Genomic DNA, 14888 nt, shown 5'->3' on the forward strand with positions numbered 1-14888 from the left:
CGTGGTTTGTAATTCCTGCTAAATTAACACATTATAGTTTGTATCTTGTTACACAAACACGAACAAAAATGTGGTGATAATGTAAGATAATAGACATATTATTTGCTTCACAATAGTAAATATTTTATTACTTAATTGTGACCTCAGCATAGCTACACACTTCTAAACGAGTTACCATAGAGAACAAAGGAATGCATATTAAGTTTCCAGTGTGGGACTCAAACACAACACTACTCCAGGCACATGACTAAGGTAACAACAGCAATTAAAACTCAGCAGTCATAGCATGTACCCTCAACATGCTACAGTGAAAACAACATTTAAGTTTGTGGTCTCAAAAGTCATAATCCCAATCTAGGTGCAGAAAACGTGCAGACAAGGAGACCATTCTCTGCAATTCCTGACCAGTATTTCTAAAATATTCAGTCTTCAAAACAAGAAAAAAAGTCTGAGGATCTATTGACAAAAAGAGATACATAAGGAGATACAATATAAATGTGTTGACATGTTTGGAGATTGTCCCCATCAAAATGTAATTCCAGCATGTGGTGGTACTGGGGAAGGTGGACCGTAATGATCATGGGATAGAGCTTCATGAAAGGGTTGTTTTCTCTTCTAGCACTGAAGTTTTAACCATGGAGTGAGTTGTTTTAAAGTAATTTTGACTTCCCTGGCTTTTTCTTGATTCCCCTTTCACTGTGGTATCTTTGAAGCTGAGCAGTTATTGTCACCTGTTCTTAAAACTGTCAGCCTCCAGGACTGTGAGCTAAATATCACTTTTCTTTATAAATCACTCAGTCTCAGATGTCCTGTTATAGCATTAAGAAATAGACTAAAGCCATACCAAACTGGTAATCCTGAATAGGATACTGAACATCAAAGATATTTATTAGAACTAAGAAATCTTAATGAAGTTTCTACTGTGTCAATACTGATTTATTTGTGGGACCAAAGTGTCATAGATAGCATAAATTGTTTTAAAATAGAGAACACAGTTGTGGTTAGTGAATTTTTGCCCTATCTTTGCAAAAAACTGTCTAAACTATTCCAAAGTTAAAAAAAAACCTTTATTATCTGAAATAATTCCAAAATCTTAGTGTCCAATATAGCTTAGAGTACCTGATTATCTTCTCGGGAATTCTTTATAAATGCTTGTCAGTCCTGCTAATATAGCAGTATATCTGGCAGAACTTAATAAGTTAACTAATATTTGTGATTCAATGGCTCAGCACAATTAATTAATGAGTTTAACAATTTATATTAGGAAAAAGGGTTGCCAAGGAACAGAAAACCCCTTGGTTTTAAAGCAAAATCTTTCTCTTTAAATATGAGTAAGGGAAAACAGGAAATACAGATACAACTGAAAACTGTATTCCAAACCTGTGCTACATGGCAAAACATGCAGGAGTGTCTCCAAATATGTGTGCATATTGCTTTGTTTCTACGGCATATTTTATATCTAACCTACTGTATTTTATAGCATTGTGTATTAAAACATTATAAACCTCTATTCTTCTGATCTAAGCAGTTCATTGTTGAAATATTCATCCCACCCCAAGCAATACATAGATGCAATGTAATATGTATAAATATATCAGTGAAAATTTTCACAGATATAGAACAAAAGATCCTAAAATGTTTATGAAACCACTTAAGACCCTGAATGACCAAAACATTCTGAGAAAGAAAAACAAGATGGATGCACTATACTTCCTGATTTAAAAATTACACTATTGATTATAATAGTCTAAAAATATTATATAGTACTATCACCAACCTAAGACACATAGACAAGTAGAACAGAATAAATACCCCAGAATCAAACCAAAACACATAATCCCAACTAATATTCAGCCAGAATACAACAGAAAGAGGGGTTGTCTATTCCATCAAAGATGTTGGGAAAACCTGGATATCTACATTCAAAAGAAGAAATTGGACCTATATGTCATATATACATAAAAATCTACTTGAAATGGATAAAAGTCTTCCTAAATGTAAGAGCCCAAACTGTAAAACCCATAGAAGGAAACAGGGCGATAATGCTCCTCAAATTGTCACTAGCAATGAAATTTGGGGGTAACAATGAGATAGCACCCTCTAGATTACAACTCAGTAGTAGAAAAACAAATACCTGACTTAAAAATGGGATAAGGAGCTGAACAGACATTTGCCAAAAGAAGACATAAACATGTCCAATGGATACATGAAAAGGGGATCTGTGTCACTCTATTTCAGGAAAATGCAAATAATCACTATGAAATATCACTTTACATTGTTAGCACAGTCTCTGGCAGGAATATTGCTCAATATATGTTAGCTCTCATTATGTGTAACACTCTGAAGACCTTTTCACAACCATAATTGTAAAAATTATAAGAAAATTTTAGAGAAATGAGAGGGGTGAGTGAAGCCCATGAAATGCAAAATATACTAATTTATCAAATACAGCACTTTGAGTGTGAGTTATATATTAAATGGCTCAATGATATTTTAATAAAATTTAAGATATAAAAATAATAGAGTGAAATAATTTTACAATATTTTTATAAATGAAAAGAATAACTGGTTCCTCCGAGTCACCTGAATTTTGTCAGACACATAAAATGTATCCCTTTTAAATAATGTAATGATGCTATAATTAATTTTATCAAAAAGGAAAGAATTTCCAGAGGTAATGACTACTTGCAGTATGATACATTGTAATATTCATTTTAGCCAAACCATGGTTGAATTTTACATAATAATCTAAGTTCTTATTTAGGGGCAGTAGTATAAATGTTCATATAAATAGCCTCTCTGTGTCTTTTAAAGACTAACACTTAAAATGATTTTTATGCTGCCTTATATTCTTCCCGTTAATACACAACAAAGTCAGGGTTTGCCTTTCTGATTACCTGAGCAGCCCACTTTTTATTCAGACAAAAAGGATTAAATAATTTCCCTTTTTCTCCTGATTGAAGAAAAACCATAACTAAATTTCCTTCCAATTATGAAGAATATACATTTTATAGGATTTAAAACATCTGTGTATAGAATGTATAGAACTATTTTTTTATCATTCTGATTTAAATTTTTTAGCTTTTTATAAGGCAGGTCACATTTTTGAATGGAGTTACACATCATACATCAATCTGTAATGTATAAAAGAACAGCAAAATTTCCTTTGCCATAAGCTTTATGTTGATATAAAAACAAAAAATAAATGTTCATTATTTATGTCTTTGCTGCAAAATCTTCATTATTTACTTAAATCATGTTTATCAGCTATATTTTCATCATGTAGCTAGAATAACGAAAGTTTAGATTACATTAAAGTGAACCCTGTGTCTGATCCATCAGGCCATTTCTAGCACAAACATAAACCTACACAGTTCAGCTTCTATACTTTGTAGTAGTTGCAGTTGAAATATAGACACTGCACAAAGACAAAAGGAATCTGGAGAAATTCTGAATTATTTTTACCATTGAAATACTAATTTAGATTTTTGTTATTAAAAATAATCACAGCTCACATTTTAATGGTGGTAGTCCTCATGGGGATTTTTAAAAACTATTAATTCCAATTAATTTTCTGATAGGTAGTATGCTGTACAAGATTCACTGAATTATGTGCACAGTTACCAGCATTATGTGCCTTCTTTCTGTGGTGAATCTGTTCAGAGTCAGTGGCCATCTGGGAGATATTTCTTTTTTATTTTTAGTTTTTATAACTGATGCCAGGGTAGCATCAGGGAATGTGTTCAGAATTTTTATAAATAAGTGAAGGAAATAACTTTGAAATCAGAAGCTGTGTTCAGGACACATGCATCTGTTTAAGTGAATAGATGTATACATCTCTTTCAGTAAAAGAGGATTCTGAATATAACTCAGGCTTCTAAGCATTACAAACAAGACACTACCTATTTTTAAATGTTAAGTAAATTGCCACAGAAGCTGCCCAGCTGTGCCAAAGACATTGCTACTTGAGAATTGAACTATTACTTGAAGAAACATGGTGATGTATGCAATAAAATCACCATCCAGTGTAATGAACTGAACACCTTGGTGTTTAACATTCTGGCCTCAAGACTAAATGATCATTTTCCCCTTTTGACAAACTTGTACATTTCAGCACAATATAAATAATTGTATGTTTCATTGTATTCTGAATGATTTGTCTTAAATAAAATATTACTTTTTGTTAGAATTGGGACTTATGTGCTTTTTTTTAGCCAAAGTATTATATCTCCAAATGCATTCTTAAAAAAGCATATGGGAATGTATAATAAAGTAAAATATGGGCAGAAATAGAAATGTCTGAAGAAAAACAAGTTGGTTTCCAAAACTACACTTATGAGCTAGAAATTGACTTTAACCTCTATGATTGGTTATTTCCCAATTGCATTGCTTTCAATCCAGGAAGTCATTCAAATAAAGTGCAGCAGTGGGCTCATGATCATTAATATTCTTTGTTATTATCATGTTCCCAATCATCCTAGTGCATCTGGTTTAACAAATATGTAATGGTGTTATGAAGGCTTCAGCTAAACTGGCAGCCAGATGGCTATACCTTGCATTTTTGGGGTGTGGTATTCCACATGAGGCTGTATTTTCTCTGAATCAGCACTCCATAGTCAAAATTTATGATTCCAGGAATTTCATAATAGCAAATGATAGAGGGTCCCAATTCCTATTACCTCCTGGCTATCCACTAGCAAAATATTGCTTCCCCTCACTATTGTTCTTGTGCTTTGCTGACCTACAAGACCTATTCGTAAAGGAGGACTGCTTTCACCAGAACACAAAGCAGTGATTCTAATGAAATGGAAGTTAAGAGTGCCTTTCAGTGTCTTTAGGTTTCTCATGGCTCTCAATCAAAAGACAAAAAGGAAGTTACTATGCTGGTAGGGGTGATCAATATGATACTAAGGATAAAGTGAGTGCTATTCCACAAATAGAGGTGAAAAAATGTATGTGTGAATACAGGAGCCTCTTAGGGTACCTTTTGTTATTACCATGCTCAGCTTAAAGTCAATGAACCCTGTAATGACTCAGTCCAGGCAGGATATTAGTGACCACAGGTCCACCAGGGACTATGAATGTACTTGTCAGCCTCCACAATTGTGGGAATTCTCCCTCTCTTTGCCATCTTACATACATACAGCAAATGAGTTTTGTCAAAGACCAAGGGCAATGCAAAGGAGCAAAAGCAGACCTTTCAACAAATAGTGCTGGAAGAGTGAAATATATGTAGAACATATAATATGAAGGTCTGATATCCAAAACATACCAATCAGTCTTAAAACTCAACAATAAAAATGTTCTAAGGATCTGGACATATGCATCACCAAAGCTGCACAGATGGAACTAAGCATATCAAGAGATGTTCAATAACATGCCATTATGGAAGGACAATTTAAATGACCATATAGTACATACCTACTAGGATGACAAGAATACAAAACATTGACAACAACAAATCCTGGTGAGGATGTGGATCAAAAGGAATTTACTTCATCACTGGTAAAATGCAAAATGGTGTAGTCTGGAGGATTGGCAAGTATATACAAAACGAATGCTATCACCATATAACCCAGTAATCATTCCTGGATAGTTACCAAAATGGATTGAAAAACTTATGTTCACACAACAACCTGGGCAAAGATTAAAAATTATAACAGTGCTATTCATAACTGTCAAGAGTTGGAATCAATCAAATTTCCATTAAAGGTATATGTACAAACTGTGGTATATTTATAAAAGGGAATAATACAGAATTAAAAAGAAAAGATCTTCAGTGGTTTCAGCAAAACAACATAGTAGAAAGACCCAAGTCTTTGTTCCTCTATGAAAACATTCTTTTTAAACATCCATAAACTGGCTACTATACTCATAGAAGCTGTAAAATATACTCAAAGGTCAGTAGCAACCAAATAAACATCAAACTTAAAAATACCACATTAAATATAATAATAAATGTCATGTATTTTAAGTGTATTTTGTTCATTCATTCCCAGGCATTGCACAATCTTGGATAGGAGACATCAGTGCAGAAGCCAGTTCCTTGTGCAAATGAGAGGCAGCAGATCATAGTTGATTTGCAACATTTTAACATGTCTAGGAACTGCCCAAAGCACAGGTTGCTGTCTCATGACTCAGATGAGAGAAACAAAGGTAACTGCTATTGAAAACTACAGGAGGAGTAAAACTAGTAATTATCTGAAGCAAACTTTATACTTGAAAATGTATAATGGAAGTCGAGGAGAAACTTGGGTAATGTGGGTAATGTTTTACTCAGTTTTTTTTTCTTTTTGCTTCTCTGACCAGAAGACCTATTAGAACAATTTTACAGGAGCAAAAGTTTATTTGGCTCATGGTTTCAGAGGTCTCAGTCCATAGATGGCCAACTCCATTGCTCTGGGCCTGAGGTGAGGAGATATCATGTGGAAATGTATGATGGAGGAAAGCACGTCAGAACATATGCACCAGAGGTGGGAGAGGAGAGAGAGGGAGAGAGTGGGAGGAGTGAGAGAGTGAGAGAGAGAGAGAGAGAGAGAGAGAGAGAGAGAGAGAGAGAAAAGAGAGAGGAGAGGAGCAGAGGCTCAACAGAAACAAAACATAAACCCAAAGGCACATCCTTCAGAAACCCCTTCTTCCAGCCAAATTCTACCTGCCTAGAGTTACAGCCCAGTTAATCCATCATTGGATTAATACACCTATTAGGTTAAGATCTCATAACCCAATCACATCACCTCTAAACTTTCTTTCATGGCCTCACATATGAGCTTTGGGGTACACTTCATATCTAAATCATAACAGGAAAGATGTAATGAAATTACAATATTAAAAAGCATGTGTATTGAGAAAAAGTCACACACTAACAGTACTACGATGTTTGCTTAGAAAACAGAATGCCATTACACAAGCTGATTCTGAGTTAATGAGTCAAAGCCTATTACAGCACAGATCAAGTCTACAAGATGAGAGAGAAATTCCTGTTTTTTCAAGAGATATTTTCAGTAACACCACACACACACAAATCACAAGATACAAATGAAATAGAAAATATGGGTGTTCTAAGGAATTAAAATTTCTTAGAAACTGTTTCTATAGAAATGCAAATTCATAATTTTGAACATAAAAGTTAAAGCAACTATCTTAAATATCTTTTCATAAGTGAAAATATTAAAAAGAAAACATTAAAACAAATATAACCTGTCACCACTGCCCCTGCACCTCACCCCCTCTGAAGGAACAGGTTCCAGGGAAGGGAGGGTGAATGTGGCCTTGCCAATTAGTGGTTGGTGCCCACGGGTGCACTGGGCAGAAGGGACAGGGCCACCGGCCATCGGCCAGGGCCTAGTGTGGGTGTCTGTCCCAGTGAAGTTAGCAGACATCTCAGTCTCAGGACAGTTGGAGGAAACCCTACTTTAGGGAAGTGCAACTCAGTTTGGCTTAATCTCCCCAGTTTTACCAAGTCCTGAGAGCTGGGCCTGGGGACAAAACCCTTTCCCCAGGAAAGGCTCAACAGCTATCCCACAGACCCAGGGGTACAGCCCCAGGGTGGGGATTCCTCACCCCAACCCACCTTGGTGCTGAGCAGGGTAGCCACCCTGCCCCCAGACTTCCAGCCCTGCCCCCCAGGCTGGCAGAAGCTCCCGAGGTCCCGAAGCCAAACAGGAGCCCATGAGCTTCTCCCCAGCATGCTTCCCTCCAACAGCTCCCACCTGTGCAGGGCCTAAGGGGGCTTCTGGGTCCTCAGGACCTGTCCTGCACTGTCATGCCAAGCTCCAGGGCCCTGTTCTCTGCCTCTTGCTTGTGGCCTGAAGCTTTCCAGTCCTGATTAGGTGTCAACCACTTAGCCGCTGAACAAGACATTCAAATCTCACAGAAACAGCTAGTGACCCAAAGGCCCAAAGGACACCTCCAGTCCTCCAGCTTCCTGGGTCCCAGGCCACAAGGAGGAAACCTCCTTGCAGGTTCCTACCCACCCAAGAAACAACCAACAGACACAGCGAGGGACTCCAGGTGTTGTCATTGATACTCAGAAGCCCACTTTCAAAGGAGAGGGGAGGAAACAGCCTACTAAGTACACAGCAGCTCAGACTCCAGGTCCTGGGGGAGAACTTTAATCAAAGTAAAGTCAAGACCATCAGCAGGAAGACCCTCTGGGTCTCCTGGTCATCCTGCATCTCAGAGTTTGAAGGCCAAGGAAAGAATGGGCAGTAGATCTCCTGCCACATGCCAGGACCTCAGCTGGGTGCCTTGGCTACCTGGCCTCATGCACAACCACAGAGATCACATCACAAACAGAAATGAATGGTCTCGGGAACATTCTGGCATCCCAACACTAGATGCAAGTGGTTTCAGGAAGGCAAGACAGATTCCAAGAAGACTGACAAAAACTTATAGAGGAGAGAGGTGTGGAGACGATGGTGCCCCAGAAGGTTCATGGCCAGTGCAAGGGATAGCCTCTCCTCAGCAATAGCCAGCTTCTGCCCTCTTGGGAGGCCAACTCGGTATGGCCAGAAGTTCAGAGTTTTGAAAAGAAGCAGAAAACTCAACTTTTCACAGGAAAACCCAGTTTTTCAATCTTGGCAACCTAACTCAACAGCACTAGGCTTTTGTGCCAGGCAGGAGCTGGTTAACCAGCCAGCAAGCACACACCTCCTTCTTGCTCAGAGACCTGTGGCAAAGTCTGATCACCTTTCACACTCTGTCCCAGGGACCCGCCAGGGTTCCAGGGGTGAGAGTCTCCCAGGGACACCTTGGGAAGCCCAGGACCCTCGGCAAAGTGGAGTCAACTCCACTCGACCCCGGCCCAGGAGCCTGGTCAGATGGTCGCAGGCACCACCTGGGGTGTGGCATTTGGGTTTAGTGAGAGCCGAGCTGAGCTGAGCAGGCTGGGTCAGTGGGCACCTCAGGAACTGTGCTCAGGAACGTTCCCCCCTGGGCAGGTCAGCCACTCTCAGCCCCGCCAAGAAAGGTGCACTGGGAAAAGCAACAGGCTGGAGATGAAAGTCGTGTTCTCGTGTGCCCAGCCTTTCCCCAACTGCACAGGCCATCTAGTTCCAGAGATGTCCACACCCTAACCCTTCATGCCCATGATAACATCCCTGTCCCTGGAGTTCCCAGATCCTGAAATGCTACAAGAAGAGGGCATTGCAATTTTTAGAGATCTGATGACCACAGGGGCCTGGAGAGGAGGGGCCTGGAGACAGCGGTCAGGAGGGGCAGAGCCATGGGACAGGCACACAGGAACACAAGGCTGTGGGCCTGTACCACCAGGCTCTGCTGTGTACCACCTATGCAGCCTGGGCCAGTGACAGAGCCACCCTGCCTCCACATCCCTCCTGCAGCCCGGAGTAAAACCACATGGACACACATAGACACAGACATACTCTCCTGCACTGTGTTGAGCTGTTAAGAAAAAAAGCATCCACTACTCATCCACAGGCCTGGTTACTATCACCTGCCATTGGACAACATCCTGCCAGTGGCACCTCAGTGTCTACTCCCAGTTTGTAGGCTGTAAACCCAGGAGGAGATTTGGGACCAAAAAGGCCCAAAGATGGGACAGAGATGAGAGTGGGATGGTAGTGGTTCAAGGAGCTGAGGGACACCAGGAGCCTAATGGTGGCAGAGACAAGGACTGGTCTCCCCAGAGCCCTCAGATGTACTGGCCACACCCTGGACTTGGACACCTGCCTGCCAGCTCTGCCACAGGTGACTTTCTGTTGGTTTAAGCCAATGTGCCATGGCTATAGATATTCTTAAACAGCCCTGCCTAGAGAACTAACTTTCAGTTTATCACAGGTACAGGACAGCAGAGAAGCAGACAGTGAAGGCTCAAGTAAAGGCAGGAAAGGAAGCAGGGAAAGTGGGGGGTGGGGTGCTTTCTGCAGCTGTGCTGCATAAGGTTAGAGCTCAGGCCGAGGGGCCCTCCCACATGCCAGCTCCCTCTCCCCTGGGGCAGCCCTACCTTGGAGTAGGCCAGGTGTTAGAAGGCCCTGTGCACCTCCAGGGGCTCCAGGAACTCCAAGATGGCAGTGATGCCACCCTTGGGCAGCAGCACTTGGCCCAGGCTCCCGAAGCACCCAAAGGTCTCCCACTACTCAGCTGCCAGGGTGCCTGCGGGGAGGTTCTTGGCCATAATCACGGTCTTGCTTCACTCTGCTGCAGCCTGTGGAGTGGGGAGGACTCATGAGGGATGGCAGCAGGGGTCCAGTCTGACATCAGCACTGTCTGGGGCCCAGGGATCAGGCACTTGGGAAGCAGACCCAGGAGGTGCCACTCTCTCCAGCAGGCCACCTGCTGGCTCCACAGCTGGGCAGCTCTGCTGAGGGGTCAGCCCCCAGCCCCCCACAGAGTTGTGCAGACCCTGACAGTGAATGACCAGCCTGCTGGACCTCCCAGGTGCCCCAGCTGCTGTTCCACTGATCAGACTGTCATCTCAGTGTGGAAATGCAGGCATGGAGGAAGAAATGCCAGGTGCAGCCTGTCCCTGTGAGGGGCAGTGGAGGGGAGAGCCCTTAGGTTTTGGTTTCAGTCACCACAGGGTCTGTTGACACACCCCCAGCCTCCCTGGAGCTCCATCCCCATCTCTATAGCAGCCATCAGTTGGGGTCATCAGAGCCCACGGGGAAGGCAGTGGGGACCCACCTGGCTGAAGGAGTCCAGGCTGACCCCGTTGTGGAGAAGGAAGTGCCGTACCTATTGCACAAGCTGGGTCTCCCCAAGGGCCACACCGACAGCCACACTACCCTTGGTCTCCTGAGGGAGGGGGAAAGGAGGCCCACAGCCATCAGGTGGACCCGATCTGCTCTCTTCAGCCAGCAGCTAAGCAGACTCAGTGGAAGTGGGTTCAGCGGTGCCCCTCACCCAGCCACACCCACCTGACCCCCTCTGGTGCCCTCTCCAGCCACGTGTCTCTACACCCATTTGGGCTCTTCCCTTCTCCACAGTGGCAAGTCTGTGGGTCCCCTTGCAGCCCCTAGGGGCTTGTGCAGGGCTGACCCTGACCCTGACCCCTCACTCCAAGCAGTCCTTTCTCTGTCACCTCCCCAACTAACCCAGGCTCTTCTCTCTCCACTTGTCTCCATTAGGAGGTTCAAGAAGGCATCAGAAGGCTCTAGAAAGCAGGACCCTGTCCCAGCACTGCAAAGTCCTGGTGCTTGGGACACTCATGACACCAGAACCACTGCAGCTGTCCCTTGTCCCTCCCTCCAACTCAGGCCAAGTTGCACTGCCCAGCATGGCAGCCATGAGCCATTGGGCACCTGAGGCATGGCACATTCAAACCCACGTCCTGCTACGCATGGAACTCAGTGGCCTGGGTGGGAACAAGGGAGGAGAAACACCCTGTGACTATGCTGGGCGCAGTGAAGCAATGATCCCTCAGATGTGTTAGCTGAAGAGGGTGTCTGTTAGAATTAATTTTCCTGTTTCTTTTAAAAACATGGCCACTAGGCCAATCAGTTAAACACAAGCTTGCTGTCCACCTCTGCAGACAGGCTGGCCTTGAGTGTCTTGAGAAAGGGCAGAGGACCATGGAGAAAGCAGCCAATGGGCAGAATGAAGGGACATCCCTTGCCACATGGCTGAAACGTGCTCCTGGTTTTGCCCAGAAAGAACTCCACAGGGGTCCAGTCCTGGACAGAATCACCAAGAGTGTCTGTGGACACGAAGCTCACAAGTCATGGGCCACTCACGTGGTTGAACACTTGGCTCTTGGTGGCACTGTACTTCTGTGTGATGGCATCGGCCATGGTGTTGGGCCCCATGAACAGCTATAGGGGACACACCCTATATTGGTGACTACACCCTCATGGTGACCCCTTCCTCATACGTGGCACTGCCTGACTCACCAACAGTTTACTTGGACTTGCTTATACTGCCGCCCTCCCCTGGAACCTGGAAAGTATGTTCTTACCCAGCAACCAGTTATGTGTAACTCCCTGGTTGGCCTGCTTATCTCCACCCCCTACTGTCAGGGATTGGTTAGCAGCAGTTCCGCAAACATGATCAGTTTGTGCTTGCCATTATAGTCCTATGGAACTCTCCCCTGTGTGAATCCCCCATGCCTTGCTAACTTTTAAGCTAATTGGCTCCCACCTAGCCCCCACCCTACATAAAAGCTGTGTAACTTCCTCAATAAATGAGTTTCTGCTTTGCCACATCCGCTGACAGACCTCCAGGTTCTGGTGTGATTCTTTAGCCACCAACACTCATCATCCTGCTCGGCCCCATATTTTCCTTTGGGTGGGCCCTAAGGAGATACATCGGACCTTGTTGCTCAACAGGGAGCAACACTGGTGTTCCGTGTGAGGCACTGAAGCCGCCGACAGGCCAATTGGACCGTGGGTGAGTGTACTCACATAAAATATGGGACAGTCCAACTCCAAGCAAGATCCCTCCCTTGACTCCCTTTGGGTTCTCCTCAGAAGCAGAGGATTAGAGCTCTCAGATAGCCAGGCATTCCAAACTTGGAAAGCCCTTATTAAAACAGCCCACTGGCTGCCAGAGGCCAACCTGTTTGACTGGGAAACCTGGGACAGAATTGAACTTCTCTGTAAGGGTCAAGTCAATAAAGGGGATATCTCCCTTCTCTGGGCCTTCCCCACTATCGCAGCTCTTAAAAGCTGTTTCCCACCACATCCCTCCCACAACTCAAGTAAAGATGGGGGTCTCCTCAAAGATACCCACCCCCCCAGAGAATCATTTGGAGACCCCTCCTCATAAGGGACAAAAGGAACTATCACCAGAGACTGAAACAGACCCCCCACTTGACCCCTTTGACACAGCTCCATGGCCACCTAGGGAGGAAACACCCGTGCCCTTGGAGTGGCCATCTTCCGAATCCACTTACTCTTCTAATCCTTTTCGGGCTCCTTTTGTCCTTCCCCCACCCTACCCAGAAACAAAACCTAATATGAGCACAGGGTCACCCTCTGCCCCTGCCTCTGAAGCATGTCACCGTTTTCTGGTAAATGTTAACCCAGGAGGCAATAGGCCTGCAGTTTGGTACCCATGGGAAGCACAAGATCTAAAGGAGCTAAAGAAGGCAGTTACAGAGGATGGTCCCTACTCCCCCTGGGTGGAAACAATCCTTCAAGGCCTAGCCCACCAGCACTGTACCACCCAAGATTGGAGGAACCTAACTAAGGCCGTCCTCCCAGGTCCAATGTATACTAAGTGGTGCGCTTTTTAAAATGATGAGTGCCATGTGCAGGCAGAAAGAAATCAAGCCGCTAACCCACCTATTCCTATCACCTTTTGGATGCTCTCAGGATCTAGTGACCAATTCTCTACGGGCGTACTGCAGGCAGCTATACCTGCTCCCTATCAGGAACAAGTCCATGCCTTGGGTTTAGCAGCTTGGAGGAAACTTGAAGAAGGTCCCTCAGAGCCCCTGGTCTCAGGGATCACCCAGAAGTCTTCAGAAGATTTAGCTACATTCACAGAGTAGGAAAAAGCTCATAAAGAAAGTTTCCCCCAGGCCCACTGAGAGATCAATTTGTAAAGATGTTAGTATGGGAGGGCATGACCACTGATCATAAACTGGCCTGTACCGGCTTAAAGGACAGATCTATGGGGTGGTGGACTGTTGCCACCAAGAACGTCAGCACCATGTCTCATCAGGCCTAAACCATGACCTCAATGTTAAGAGCCTCCCAGGAGAATAGCATGCCCACTCTTGTCTGTGTGGTCCAGCAGGCATTCCCTGGGAATAAGAAAACTTGCTTTAAGTGTGGTCAAGAGGGCCACTTTAGGAAGGAATACCCTCAAAAAGATAAAGGAAATTCTCCTCTCTATGAAGACTCTCCCTCTCAGCCCCCACGGACCCCCTGCCCCCTGGTGGCCTCAGAATTAACCGCCAATCTGGTTGGGCAAGATATACTAAGTGAGGCAGAGGCCTATATTACTACCGACCATAAAGCCTTTTATGAGGATCTACTAGAAGAGGAAGAATATCAACAGGTTTAAGGAGTGACGAGCCCATCATCCTAACTACAGAGATGACCCTTCCTTGGAATCAATAAGGAGAGGGGAACCCAGATTTTCTGTCCGGCTGCACCCCCAATCCTAAAGGCCACTGCTCACCCGGAGCCTCTGAAAATCAAATGGCTCCCAGGCCCTCCTGTTTGGGTAGAGCAGTGGCCACTCCCTCAACATAAACTACAGGAACTCCACCTGCTCGTGCAACTGCAGTTAAAGGCAGGTCATCTTAAACCATCTATCAGTCCATGGAACTCCCCAGTTTTTGTTATCCAAAAAGCTAATGGGAAGTGGCGACTCCTACACAACCTGAGAAGAATAAATGAAAGGATGTTACCATTTGCACCCCTCAAAGGGGACTTCCTTGGATTCCAGCCATACCTAAATATTATCACCTCATAGTTATTTACATCAAGGACTGTTTCTTTTCTATTCCCTTAAGCCCCAAAGACTCTGAGAAGTTCACCTTCTCTATTCCATCCCTTAATTTTGAAGGCCCTGATCAAAGGTTTGAGTGGACAGTCTTACCCCAAGGGATGACCAATAGTCCTCCCATATGCCAATATTTCATGTCCAGGATCCTTGCCCCCCTTAAGCAAAGGAATCATCTACTTTATGTCTATATGGATGATATGATCCTTGGGGCAACACAAAGTGATCAGTTAGATCAATTTTTTGAGTCTTGTCTGCAATTGCTTACTGAGCATGGATTCCAAATTGCACTCGAGAAAGTTCAATGGCTCCCCCCATTTAGGGTCTTAGGATCCTGGAGCTGGATGTGGTTCCTCCTGTTAGGCTCCAGCTCCAAATTCAGGAAATTTATTTCTTACCCCAGCTACAGAAGCTTCTTGGGTAGATTAACTGGATGAGTCCTTGGATCTCCATTAGCACAGAGGAGCTCACCCCCC

At 43.9% G+C, this 14888-nt stretch overlaps 1 long non-coding RNA gene across 1 annotated transcript in view; it reads right to left on the reverse strand.

Moving 5' to 3' along the window:
- Positions 1–14888, reverse strand: part of LOC306665629 — a 70953-nt gene that overhangs the window by 40503 nt on the left and 15562 nt on the right. The window lies entirely within an intron of this gene.

This window comes from Sciurus vulgaris, assembly GCF_902686455.1.
Source record: "Sciurus vulgaris genome assembly, chromosome: 7".
In the NCBI taxonomy this organism is placed as follows: Eukaryota; Metazoa; Chordata; class Mammalia; order Rodentia; family Sciuridae; genus Sciurus; species Sciurus vulgaris.